Source organism: Caretta caretta, chromosome 3, assembly GCF_965140235.1.
Source record: "Caretta caretta isolate rCarCar2 chromosome 3, rCarCar1.hap1, whole genome shotgun sequence".
Classification (NCBI taxonomy): domain Eukaryota; kingdom Metazoa; phylum Chordata; order Testudines; family Cheloniidae; genus Caretta; species Caretta caretta.
This window is the reverse complement of record NC_134208.1, coordinates 45654760-45669624: the sequence shown is the minus strand read 5'-3', so window position 1 is coordinate 45669624 and position 14865 is coordinate 45654760.

The window sequence follows — 14865 nt, the reverse complement described above, 5'->3', positions numbered from 1 at the left end:
GTGCTCGCCGAACATGGAGGGAGTGCAGCCTCTGCTCCCGGTTACTGCCATGAGGCTTAGGGTAAAAGACAGGCAGGAAAATGTCCTGTCTGGTGAGGAAGTGCAACACCACCTTGGGGAGAAAGGCTGGGTGCAGCCTGAGCTGTGGGCCTTTAGCTCAGACACCCTCTTCACAGAAGTAATGGCGACCAGGAAAGCTACCTTCCGTGACAGATACAGGAGGAAGCAAGGTGCCAGTGGTTCGAATGGGGGCCCCATGGGCCTGGAGAGGACCAGGTTAAGGTCCTGCGCAGGGACAGGCTGCCTGATCTGGGGATGTAGGCAGTCCAGACCTTTGAGGAAGCGATCAACCATAAGGTTGGGGAAGATGGATCAACCAGACGCTCCTGGTGGAAGGCCGAGATAGCAGCGAGGTGTACCCTTATGGAAGACGCTGCCAGGCCTTGCTGTTTCAGGTGTAGGAGGTAATCCAAGATGAGAGGTACAGGTGCCTGGAGGGGGGGGGGGTATACGATGCTGGTCAGACCAGCACAAGAATCTCTTTCACTTTGCCAGATACGTCGCTTTAGTGGAGGGTTTCCTGCTCCCAAGGAGGACGTCCCTTACTTGTTCTGAGCACAGAAGTTCCATGGGGTTCAGCCACAAAGCTTCCAAGCCAAGAGGTGGAGGGACCACAGGCCGGAGTGATGGAGGCAACCGTGGCCCTGAGTGAGTAAGTCAGGGAGGAGAGGTAATGTGACTGGTGCATCCATCGACGGCGCCAGTAGCTAAGTGTACCAGTGTTGTCGAGGCCATGCTGGAGCTATCAGTATACCTTTGTCCCCTCCCTGTGGACCTTGAGCAGGACCTGGTGCACGAGAGGGAACTGGGGAAAGGCGTAGAGCAGGTGACCTTTCCAGGGTAGCAGGAATGCATCCGTGAGTGAGCCTGGAAAGAGCAGAACATTGGGCACTTCTTGTTGCGTGGGGTGGTAAACAGGTTGACCTGGGGAAACCCCCACCTTTGCAAAATGGAGTGTATATCATCCAGCCGGATGGACCACTTGTGTGTGCAGAAGGACCTGCTGAGGTGTTCCGCCAGCGTGTTCTGAACTCCTTGTAGAAAGGATGCTTCTAGCTGAATGGAGTGGGCTATGCAGAACTCCCACAGCCGGAGGGCCTCCTGGCACAGGAAAGAGGAATGGGCTCCACCCTGCTTGTTGATGTAAAACATGGCCGTGGTGTTGTCCGTTAGAACTGCTCCGCACTCACCTTGCAGTCAGGCCTGCTGGCAGGCTAGGCGCACCGCCCTCAGCTCCTTGATGTTGATACGTAGGGAGAGCTCATCCTGCGACCACAGGCCCTGTGTTTGGAGGTCTCCCATCCCAGAACTGATGCGTCCATAACCAGGGACAAGGAAGATTGGGGGTTGTGGAATGGGACTCCTTCGCACACTGCTTGAGGATTGAGCCACCAGTGGAGGGATGTGAGGACCTGCCCTGGCACCGTGACTACTGAATTCAAGCTGTTGTGCCCCGGGCGGTAGGCTGTAGTGAGCCATGCCTGCAAAGGTCTGAACCGCAAACAGCCATGTGGCCGAGGAGACTCAGGCACTCCCTTGCTGTTATAGTTGAGAATTGCTGGAGGCTTTGAATTATGTCCGTGATGGCTCAGAATCGGGTCTCTGGCAGAAGAGCTCCCACCTGGACCGAGTGCAACACTGCCCCAATGAGTTCTATTCTTTGGGTTGCTTCCAAGGTTGACTTCCCCAAGTTGAGGAGGAGACCCAGTTGTTCGAACGTGTACCTGACAAATGGATTTGGGACTCCACCTGCCCCCTGGTGCAGCCCCTGAGCAACAAGTCGTCGAGGTAGGGGTATACTTGCACCTGCTGTCGATTGAAGAAAGCAGCCACAACCAACATGCACTTGGTGAACACTTGGGGGGGTGGTTGAGAAGCCGAATGGTAGGACAGTGAATTGGTAATGCTTGTGGTTGACCACGAAGCATAGGAAGTGCCGATGTGCAGGACGGATCACTATATGGAAGTATGTGTCCTTCATCTTGAGTGCGGCATACCAGTCTCCTGGATCCAGGGAGGGGATAATTGTGCCCAGGGAGACTATGCGGAACTTCAACTTTACCATGAATTTGTTGAGTCCACACAGATCTAGAAAGGGTCCGAGACCCTCCTTGGCCTTGGGGATTAGGAAGTATCGGGATTAGAATCCCTTGCCCCTTAGCTCCTGAGTAACCCCCTCCACCACTCCTGTGACAAATGAAGGGTGTGGGGGAGCTCCCTTTTATAAACACCTAGCCAGCCACCAGTCCCTCTTGGTGTCTGTTTTCTGCTTGCTTTACCTGTAAAGTGTTAATAAGCCCATAGGTAAAAGAAAAGGAGTGGGCACCTGACCAAAAGACCCAATGGGAAGGCTAGAACTTTTAAAATTGGGAAAGAAACTTACCCTGTGTCTGTTGTTCTCCGGAGAAGGAGACACGGAGCAGCAATGCTGTGTAAGGCTTGAACCAGGTATAAAAATTCATAGAATCATAGAATATCAGGGTTGGAAGGGACCTCAGGAGGTCATCTAGTCCAACCCCCTGCTCAAAGCAGGACCAATCCCAAATTAAATCATCCCAGCCAGGGCTTTGTCAAGCCTGACCTTAAAAACTTCTAAGGAAGGAGATTCTACCACCTCCCTAGTTAACACATTCCAGTGTTTCACCACCCTCCTAGTGAAAAAGTTTTTCCTATCCAACCTAAACCTCCCCCACTGCAACTTGAGACCATTACTCCTTGGTCTGTCTTCTTCAAGAAGAAATTATTTGGATAGGGAATGTTTCGTTAGACACAATCAGGTTTATTTTTTATTTTGGCTTGTGGATCTCCCCTGTTCTAACCCCTGATGCTTTTGTTTGCTTGTAACCTTTAAGCTGAACCCCCAAGAAAGCTAGTTTGGGTGCTTAATTTTTGGAATTGCTCTTTTAAAATCTAGCAAAAGCCTAAGTTTCAGATGTAATTTATTCTTTTTAATAAAATTAACCTTTTTTTAAAAACAGGATTGGATTTTTGGTGTCCTAAGAGGTTTGTGCATATTCTGTTTGATTAGCTGGTGGCAACAGCTAATTTCCTTTGTTTTCTTTCTCTCTCTCTCTCTCTCTCTGTGTGTGTGTGTAAGGGCTTGAGGGTACTCCACAGGGAGGAATTCCCAAGTGTTCCTTCCTGGGTCCAAGGGTGGTTTTTTGTTTGTTTGTTTTGTTTTTGTGTTTTTTGTTGTTTTGTTATTTTTGCATTTGGCAGCGTTTACCAAGCCAAGGTCAGAGAAAAGCTGTAATCTTGGGAGTTTAATACAAGCCTGAAGTGGCACATATTAGTTTTTAGAATCCTTGCAGACCTCTACCTTCTGCACTCAGAGTGACAGAGTGGGGATTCAGTCTTGACCGCTCCCATGGCGAGGAGCATCTGCAGCTCCTGGATAAGGAATTGCTCCTGAGAGGGGTCCCTGAACAGGGACGGGGAAGGGAGTGGTAGGGAGGGTAAGAGCAGAACTGGAGAGAATATCCCACTTCCACCATGTGGAGGACCCAGTGGTCTGAAGTTATTTGGGATCAAGCACAGTAGAAGTGGGACAGACTATTCAGAAAAGACAGGGAAGGATCTAGACTAGACACCTGAGCACCGTCCTCGAGCACCCCTTTAAAAGGCTTGCTTGGAATCTGACGATGGTTTAGTCAGGCCCTGGCCTTGCCCAGAGGTGGGATTTGAAGGCTTCCTTCTGCTGTTCCTGCCCCTTCTCCTGAGGTCGAAGTGACCACCCCCATAAAAATCTTGCGACCCTCCCAAAAGCTTTTCAGATCAGGACCCCCAGTTTGAGAAACACTGGTTTCCCCCCATTAAATCTGTATAGTAGAGGGTAAAAGTACACAAAAGACCAGATTTCACGGAGGACACCAGATTTCATGGTCCATGATGTATTTTTCACAGATGTGAATTTAGTAGGGCCCTGCTCATTGAAAGTCAATGGAATTTGGGTTCCTAGCTGCCTAAATCACTTTTGAATGTGGTACTTAGGCTGCTAAGTCACTTAAGCACTTCTGAAATTTTTATGCCTAACCAGCCCCTTCTTTGTGCCATTTCACAAGTAATTCCCACATTAGTTATTTTCAGTACCTTGAATTCTGAAACGTTAGCCAAAAGTATTCAAGCTTAGATGCTTAAAATGAATCATCTAAATCCATAATTTATGTAGGTGCCTCGGAGGGTGCAAGTGTGAATATACTGATTACCTGGTTTAGGTGCTTAATTATAGATTTAGGTGTCTAGCTTTAGACAACCACATCTTAAAACAGATCTGATCAGTTCACCAGCTTCCTATTTAAACCCTCAACTATCCACACAAATTGTTATAAATACTTTCTTTATGTCTTTTAGAGCTGTCAAGAGATTAAAAAAATTAATTGCATGATTAATCGCACTGTTACACAATAATAGAATACCATGTAAATACTTTTGAATATTTTCTACATTTTCAAATATATTGATTTCAATTACAATACAAAGTGTACAGTGTATTTTTATTACAAATGTTTGCACTGTAAAAAAATAGTATTTTTCAATTCACACAATACAAGTACTGTAGTGCAATCTCTTTATCATGAAAATTGAACTTACAAATGTAGAATTGTGTAAAAAAAAACTGTATTCAAAAATAAAACAATGTAAAACTTTAGAGCCTACAAGGCCACTCAGTCCTACTTCTTGTTCAGCCAATCGCTCAGACAAACAAGTTTGTTTACATTTGCAGGAGATAATGCTGCCCACTTCTTGTTTACAATATCACCTGAAAGTGAGAACAGGTGTTCACATGGCACTGTTGTAGCCGGCATCACAAGATATTTATGTGCCAGATTAACTAAAGATTCATATGTCCCTTCATGCTTCAACCACCATTCCAGAGGTCATGTGTCCATGCTGATAACAGGTTCTGCTCGATAACCATCCAAAGAAGAGTAGACTGATGCATAGAATAGACTGAGACAGATGCCACCGCCAGAAGGTTGATTTTCCTTTTTGATGGTTCGAGTTCTGTAGTTTCCGCATTGGAGTGTTGGTCTTTTAAGACTTCTGAAAGCATGCTCCACACTTCATCCCTCTCGGATTTTGGAAGGCACTTCAGTTTCTTAAACCTTGGGTTGAGTGATGTAGCTATCTTTAGAAATCTCACGCTGGTACCTTCTTTGCATTTTGTCATATCTGCAGGGAAAGCATTCTTAAAACGAACAACATGTGCTGGGTCACCATCCGAGACTGCTATAATATGAAATATATGGTAGAATGTGAGTAAAACGGAGTAGGAGACATACAGTTCTCCTCCAAGGAATTCAGACACAAATTTAATTCTTGCATTATTTTTTTAATGAGTGTCATCAGCATGTAAGTATGTCCTCTGGAATGGTGGCCAAAGCATGAAGGGGCATACAAATGTTTAGCATATCTGGCACATAAAGACCTTGTAGCGTCGGCTGCCAAAGTGCCAGGGGGACACTTATTCTCACTTTCAGGTGACACTGTAAATAAGAAGTGGACAGCATTATCTCCTGTAAATGCAAACAAACTTGTTTGTCTTAGCGATTGGCTAAAGAAGTAGGACTGAGTGGACTTGTAGGCTCTCAAGTTTTACATAGTTTTGTTTTTGAGTGCAGTTATGTAACAAAAAAAATCAACATTTGTAAATTGCCCTATAGTACTTGTATGAGGTGAATTGAAAAATAGTATTTCTTTGGTTTGCCATTTTTACAGTGCAAATATTTGTAGTAAAAAATAACAGTATAAAGTGAGCACTGTCTACTTTGTACACTATGTTGTAATTGAAATCAATACATATGAAAATTTTAAAAAACATCTAAATATTTAATAAATTTCAATTGGTATTCTGTTTAACAGTGCTATTAATTGCGATACATTTTTAAAATCGTGATTACTTTTTTTGAGTTAATCATGTGAGTTAACTGCAATTAATCGACAGCCATAATATATTTATAAACTTAATCATAAATACACCTTTAATGACAAAGAATCCCAAAAGAAACACCCCACCATGCTGCAGTTACAGGAAAGATATGTGTTAATGTAACAGTAAAGTCAGTGCACTTTGGTAATGCTTTTCAGCCAAAGATCTCAAAATGCTTTACAAGCACTTTAATTTTAATAACTTTGCAATGCCTGTGTGAAGTAATATTTCTTTCATTGTATGGATGGATAAACTAAGGTACAGAGAACATATATGACTTTCCCAAAGTGACACAGACTATCAGTGGCACAATCAGGAATAGGACACAGAGCACCTGTCAGTCATATGCTCTAACCATCTCGCTGCAAAATATATATTAACACTATAAGGTTGCAAATTTGTGCACACAGAAGTCAGGAGATGCAAACTTAAGCTTCTAATAGCAAGTTAAGTCTGCCACAATCCAAACAATGTATATTAAGTTATACATGTAAAAGTTTAACTCGTGATAACAGTTTTACATATGTACAAGTGTCTGATTTAACATTATTTGTATAGCATAAGTAGAGTGCCAAGCACTTTAGAGATGGATATAAAGACAACCTCCAGACCACAAAATCCTTAGAGTCCAGAGAGACCACTTAAATAGACAATGAACAAACATAAGGAAGAGGGTGTGGAAATTGACAATGTAACATAATTGAATGGTGATGTTTCACATTTGTCTTAATAGTTCTACATTTTTATTTTTCATTTTTTTTATTATAAATAAGGTACTATGATTCTAGCTGTCAGTTAAACTGTGTCAGAGTGTTACCACTGAAATCTTCAAGAGTCTGAGGTCTTTCTGGATTCAAATTTGCACTCCAAAATCCTTCAGTATCTTCCTTAATTATGGACATGTAGATTCAACTGAATAACTATCTTCAAGAGATACCCAGATGTGGAAATGAAAAAAAAAAAAAACCATGGAAAATAGAATCCCCCTCCCCTCGCCCCTTTTCTAAAAGTCTAGACTCCATTATTTGCATCTTATCTCTTTTACGTGAGACATCAAAATGTTCAGCATCATTACAGTCATTAAAGACATTCCTCTTTTTATTAAGCAAGAAGCAGAACTTAGCTGGGAACAAAATAACAGCATTGATTCCCAGACTAGAGAACTCTGCTTTTAGTGACAATTTTTTTATTCAAGCCTGTGTTGCCTGGGCAATGTCTGGAAAAATATAAATTCTGTTCTTTAAAGAGGAAGTACTCTGTCTCCAAACTTCTGAAATGGCTATCTTTGTGTTTTACTGAAATATGATGGAGAAAGTGTCCAAAAATCATATTTCTAGTCAGAAGAATTTCAAGTGGGTGTGAATTTTAAAAGTTATTCTGGGAGATTCAACCATCAATGGAGTATATCAGATTTCTTCAAGAGGCCATTAAAAGTGGCATAAGAATCAACACTTTGAAACCTCTTCACAAAAGTCAAGTACATGTAAGTTACAGTTTATTGTAATGGTCTCAAATGTCTTGGTTTTCCTACGCAGTAACACATGGGCTAAATTCAGAGCAGGTCTGAATTTGCCCTGTCATTAATAAAAGTGCTATGTTGCTCCTAGAATTGTCTGTTTTAACTGATGCCCCTGAATTTTCTTGATCTAAAGGTTAAGATACAGAATTTTGGACTTTGGTTCAGTTTACTCAGTATAGGGACAGAGACATAGAATCATAGAATATCAGGGTTGGAAGGGACCTCAGGAGATCATCTAAGTCCAACCCCCTTCTCAAAGCAGGCACAATCCCCAATTTTTTTTGGCCAAGATCTCAAATGGCCCCTTCAAGGATTGAACTCACAACCCAGGGTTTAGCAGGCCAATGCTCAAACCACTGAGCTATCCCTCCCCCTATCTTCATTTAGCATCCAGAGTGTTACAGGTCAATTCACTTTCAGTCCCCCATGCACATCATTCCTCTTTAGGGTGGATAAAAACCAATGATTTAAAAAAAAAAATCAAAAAAATTGGATTTTTTTGATAAAATGCTTTTTGAGGGAAAAAACCTATCTAAAGATAGTTTTAATTAAGATACTTTATAGCTCAAAGATATCTCATAATGGAATAGGGATTATAAATTCTAATTCTATAGTATGAGACAATATATTAATGTAATGTTGAAGAAAAGTTTTGTAAATGAGTTGCAATAGTTCATGGATCCAATCTTATGGGGTTCCAGAGGTTTCTGTATAGATTATTTAGGTTAATCTTTCTATCTACCCACTGGGACTCAGTGCTTAATCTAGAAGATACCATCAGAGATGCTTAGTTTTGAAGTTCCCAAACTGTGGATTTGTGTCTCCATGCTTGTTAACAGAAAAAATGTTTTTAAATAAATAAATAAATATATAGAGGTTTAGAAATAACAGACCTCACCCCTATTGTCCCTCTGCAAATTTGTGTACATAGAGTCAATCCCTTATTCTCTCACTAGAAGGGAAAACCTATAATGGCAGCAGGCCGTAAGAGAGACCCAGTTTGGAAATAAGAACCATTCAAGCTCACGAAAGCTCATGCTCAAATAAATTGGTTAGTCTCTAAGGTGCCACAAGTACTCCTTTTCTTTTTGCGAATACAGACTAACACGGCTGTTCCTCTGAAACCATTCAAGAAATATATGTTTGCTGATGATGTTTTAAAGAAAGTCACACTAGTGAACTGCTGGAAGTCACTTAAGCACTTGGATTCAGAGACTGTTGAAGTGATAATCTCACTTTTAACAGCAGTAGCTTCTTCTGCTGGTGTAGAAAGAATATTTTCTTCCTTTGGACTAATTCATTCCAAATTGAGAAATCGTTTGGGACCTGAAAAAGCAGGAAAGCTTGTTTTTCATTTCCAGATTATGAACAAACAGGAAAATGAAGGTGGAGACGACTGAGTTAGCTGCAGAAGCCAATATTTTAAGTTGATCATGTTGAGCTGGCTGACATAGTTGATTAAATTTTTGTTTTTGTTTTTTAAAAAAAATTTCATTTAAATATTTTAGTTAAAAACAATTTTAACAAAAACAAACCTGATTTTAAAAAATGTGAATGTTTAACTAAATTCAAAAATTAATATGCTTGTTTTGTTAAAATATTATATGTTTGCTGTTGAAGAAAAAAATCCAGAATACGTAACATTGTTGTTTTAGTTAAATAAAACAATTTAAATGTCTGTCTGATGATGTTCACCTCCTAATACAGCATGGAAAGAAAATCCTCCAAATATTAATGATTAACCTGTTGAACTGGAGATAATTCACCTACCCATGACTTCATAAATATCTGCTTCAATTGCCTTTGGTAAATGAAATAACCAAACAATTATTCATTTTCTGATATCGCTGTAAAAGTAATCTGAAAAGTTTTCAAAATAAATATTTTTTTAAAAATGTATAGTGTGTACCTTCTAAAAATGAAACCTACATCTATCTCTGAGTTGAGAAGAATATGTATTAAGGGTATAACAACCAACAAGAATGCACTTTTATGTAAAATCCATGATTAAATAGAGTCTTCCTAACTAGTGATTTAAATCAAATCCACTCTGTTCTTCTTTGTCTTTAGGTTTATCCCAGGACTCAAGTGACCACTCTACAACACTTCTCCTAATTGAGCTTTCTGTGCCTCTGCCTTTGAGTGACTAAACCAGAAGGATATCTATGTCTCCACTCTAAGCCATCAAAATCTGAAGGGTGGCTTTCCTTCTGACCCACACCCCCAAAAGATGTCTTGCAGTACTTACCCCAAATGGCAGTCAACATTTGAAAGGTTCCCTTCAATACAACCAGACTTATGCAAGATAAAAAACGGAGAAAATTCAATTAAAGGTTAAGCAGAGGGGCCAGGTGTCTGCTACATCCCCATTGTGACATGATCTTTTAACAAAAGGCAAAACTCCCGAAAGCTGGAACTTTAGATCTCTCCAGTGAGTCAGCGTCTGGGATAGGTGATGTTAGAGAGCTTATTCCTTCACTCTACCACTTCCCTGGTCCTTCTCGCATGAACAGAGAGCAACAATACCTGAAGTCAGAAGGTGCAAACAACGACTACATCTATAAAGACATAAGGAGTGTCCCAGCAGTGTCTATTGATAAGTGAGTTCTTACCAGACAGAAAACTATCAACCTAAATTTCCTTTTACATCTTCTAGGCTCTTCTCTTTCTCTGGAGGTGATAGATTGGATCACCTTCCTAACAGCCTCATATTGACTAGTTTGGAATGTGAGGATGTGACTGTACGCTTCCCAGCTTATGGCTACCTCTGCTGCTTAGCCAAAGGCATTGGCCTAAGAACAGGGCCTCAGACTGTCACAGTGAGAGAAGGCCCTTACACAGATTCTTTCTTGTATACCTCTATTACTAGCTAAATGATAAACATATACCTACATTCTTAGAGTATAGGCCTTTACAGACAGGCCTGAATATCTATATCCTAACAGGTGAGACTCCTGTAGATGCTACCTTTTAAGTGGTGGCAATCACAACATCATCATCTGATATAAAGTGAAATCTCTAGGTGTATATATCATGAGACTACACAAAGCCTCATTGGGATAGGATACAGTCTTACAGCATTATTTATTACGTTCTGAAAACAGGCATAGAACTGTCCAAAGTACAAACATAAAGACAGTCTTGCCAAAGAGTTTACATTCTAATCTAGACGACACAAGAAGTGCTAGTTAAGAGGAGGTAATTTAACAGTTTATATTAGAAAATATATAGTAAATGTCTATTATTTTTCAACGTTTGTATTGCAGTTGTGGCTAAAGACAACAACCAAGTTGGATCCTGTCACAGAAGGTATTGTAAAAACAAATAATGCCCTGAAGAGCTTACAATCTAAAAGACAAGACATAACAGTCAGAGAATACAAACAAGCCATGGGGGTGAGAGTGGGGTAGACAAGGCAACAGATATAACAGAATGTGCACAATTCTTAGCCAGTCAGTAGCACTGATCACAGCTCTCCACCTGCCTAGCCATTATCAGGTTGCAGTTTACTGTTTGCATTAAGGAAGAAGTGATTTTTAAGGAGGGACTTTGAAGGAGGTGGTGGCTCTAAGGATTAGGGAGCTGTTCTTAGGCACAAGAGGTAGTGTGTGAGAAAGTGCAAAAGTGCTTGTCATAGAAGCAGAAAATCAGGTGATCAAGGCTGGCATCTTTGCAGAGTGAAGCTGGGAGGTGACCTGTGATAGAGAAACTGGCCAGGTGGATAGGGCGAGACTAAACTGTGGACAGCTTTGTAGGTAAGGACAAGAAATTTCTCTCTGATAAATTGGAAGAAAGGGAGCCAGTAAGAGGGACTTAAAGGGTGAGCTCATAGCAAGTCAGAGCAACGAGCCAAGAAAATAATCTTAAGCAGAAGCATTTCAGCTGGACTTGAGTGGGGAGCAAGTTCAGGTACCAAGGCCAGTGAGATTACAGTAGATAAGGGGCCAATGAGCAGGGAGGGTTTGGACAAGTGTTTTGGCAGAGAGGAAAGATTAGATCTTACAGATACTGTGCAGGGAGTGGCAAGATTTAGACATGATCTGGAGGTAAGATTCAAAAGAGAGGGACGAGTCAACGATGGATCCAGGATTATAGGACTGAGTGACAGAGGATCATGGAATTTTGTGGGCATTATGGAAAAAGTGGGGTTTTGGAGCAATTTGAATGAAGAGAGGGCGGTGGCCTGATAGAATAGGATATACTGGTTATAATTCCTTTTGATTTAAACAAAAGATTATGTGTATACACATGCACCCATGTAAATGAACCTGCCCTTTTGCCGACAAGTCCTCTTTCTCTGTAAGCAGGGTCTGTGCGACATCCTTATGTAAAGGAAGTTCTCCCACCTTTGTCAAGGCTAATTCTTCCTTGTTTACCCTGTGTTTCAGTCTGTGATCTTTTGATATTTAGATGTAAACATCCTGCTTTATAATTTGGACATGATGTCATCTTTGGAATCAGTAGACAATTTCTCAGTGTGCAACAGCATGGAGTAAGTTTATTATTGTCTCTTTTTCTACACATTGTACCCAGTATGTATTGAAGTTCACAATTCTGAGATTGAAAAGCTGCTGTTTTAAGTTTATCCACGAGACAAAATTTAATTTCCACTGGTCATGGTAAAGTAACTATATTTCTTTAACGATTTCACTTTATATCTGATGATGGATGAAGTTTTGATTGCCACCGCTTAAAAGGTAGCATCTATAGAAGTCTCACCTGCCTCAGAAGCTGGTTATTTAGTGGAGAGATTCAAAGTTCCAGATTCAGGAGTTTTGCCTGTTTGCAAGTCACAATGGGGTTATAGCAGACATCAGGCCCAACCCTGCAGGATCAAACCATAAAGAGTTCAGTTTGGTTCTATTCCTTATCTTTAAACTATTAATTGAGAACACATAAATCAGTTACACAGGAGACTTGTGGGGGTGGTAACCATGATGGTGAAACTTGCTCCTTTCAGTCCACCTATCCCAGGTGTTTTGGTCCTCCCTCCCCAAAGTTTATTTTTTAAAGGATGGCAAAAAGGGCTGATGGATAGAATAGGCCAACCTCTCATTATTTTGTCCACCAATTAGGCCTAATTTCTGACACTCCAACTTTGGTCCAATAATTTCCCATTCCATTCTCCTTTGTTTACCACTCACAATCTTGACACAGTCCTGAGTGAGACCTTTGTTTGGACTAATTCAGTCTGTCTTTAATTTTTGCTGACTTTTAAAAGCAATTTTATGTAACAGGGAGAGTTGGACTTTTGTTACTTTGGATAATTTAGAGAACAGGCCTCTGCACAATGATTATCAGGTAGTGCTTTGGGGCATTGACTTTCCAGGAACACGCTGCAAACCACCAGATAATGCCTCTCTGCAAAGGAAAGCCACCTCAAAAGCTTCAAACAAACATTTGGCACCACGTTAGTTACACCCTCGTGCTACCCCATCAACTCCTCAGCCTTGAGCAAGAGTTTAAGCTTCCAGTTAGAGGCCAGAGCACTGTCTCATATCTAGGCCAACCATAGAACTATGATCTGCTTTGCCAATTCCCAGGAAGAGCTCTATACAGAAAGCATAGCTAACAAGTTTAAAGTACCAGCTGCTAGTTGCCACCTAAAGCTTTAAAATACCATAAGGTTGAATGTTTGTACTATGCAGAGAATGTTCCAGAATAACCACCCAGTTATTCTCACCATAAGAAGACCTAAAGATGGAGAATAATACTAAGAAAAAAAAATCACTGCTTAACACACGTAGGTACGCAGCTTGCAATTTGTTAACCTGTTATTCATCCTTTCATTGATCAAACCAGACTCCAGTTACTGCAGACACTCAAACTTCCATATTCTCCAGTTTTCAGCCAGACTTCTTTCTATTTCTGAGTTGTTAACCTTTCTTGACCACAGGATTCTAGCTTATTCAGCTGACGTAGTGTTTCTCCGATCATGGTTTGGAAATTATACAAACCAAACTTCACTGACTGCCACTCTTCTTATTCAGAAACATGAATTAAAAATTCTTTTGCAACTAAGATCTTGAGTGCCTTCACAGAGAAACAAGCTTTAGAGTTAATAGCAGCTTTCTGGCTCAGAATCTGTTGATAGTACCTTTCCAGATGATGCAGTTATCCTGGGTACTGTTTCATTAAGACACAGGAGTTTCTTATACTGGAACCATAAATAGAAAACTAAGCTACACAACACATTTTACAAGCATTTTTATTTAAAAAGTAATAACCTCCAAAATGTGGCCCTCTGGATGGATCAGGAAAATAAAAACATAAAAGTAGCTAAACAAATCTGTGCTTTAATAAATCCACAACAGATGGCTCCTATATTAGCAACAACGTAGCCATTTACAGGCTTGTTATCCACTCTTTATAGTGCCCAAAGGCATTTATAATCTAAAATTGCTTGCAAGGAAATCAATGCCCAATCCACCCACCTACCATTAGTTTCCACTCTTGCCATCAAACACTCTTCAGTCAATCTTGTATTATTAGCCACTGTGGCTGTAAAGAGGATGTTTTAGGCCCTATTTTGTTTTGGAAGGAGCCCTTTTAGAATGATGCAGGGTGCGAGGGGTGAGCCACTGTCTGCCAGCTAATTGTTTGGGGCCCAATTCAGCACTTAAATACATGCGTATGTTCAATTGACGTTGACCTCTGAACCGTCATGGAGAGCAGTTATTGAACAGCACAGGAGTCAAATTTCAGTTAAAGCTCTCATGCAGGGATGACACTGTGATCTGGGGTCAGGGACGTTTCTTTTCTCTTTGATTTCAGCAACGATCTTAATATGCAATTTGCTATAGTGAACAATGCTGCACAGTAGCACTGACTGACTTAAGGGCTTGTGGACATGCAAAGAGAAACTAGTGTGTAACTTTTTCTTGTTAATGTGTGTCTTGTAGCTTCTGAGAGTCTTAATATCCTCCCTTAATGGCAGTCTTATTGTTGCTTTTATTCACATTTCAGTCTAAAAAGATACTGCTTCTCAGTTTTAATGCCAATATAGAAGACTTACAGTATTTGAAGACTAGTGGAGACCGTTTTAGCTGATTTCCTCTCATCCAATATCAATGTTGTTGTTAACATAAGAATCTATATTTAATAACATGAATTCAGCTAATGATTATACATAATGCACCATGGCCAATGATGATAAATGCAAAGTAATGCACATTGGAAAATGTAATTCTAACTATACATATATAATGATGGGGTCTAAATTAGCTGTTACCACTCAAGAAAGAGATCTTGGAGTCATTGTGGCTGCTTCTCTGAAAAAATCCACTCAATGTGCAGCAGCACTTGGATCACTTTTCATAGATTCATAGATATTTAGGTCAGAAGGGACCATTATGAT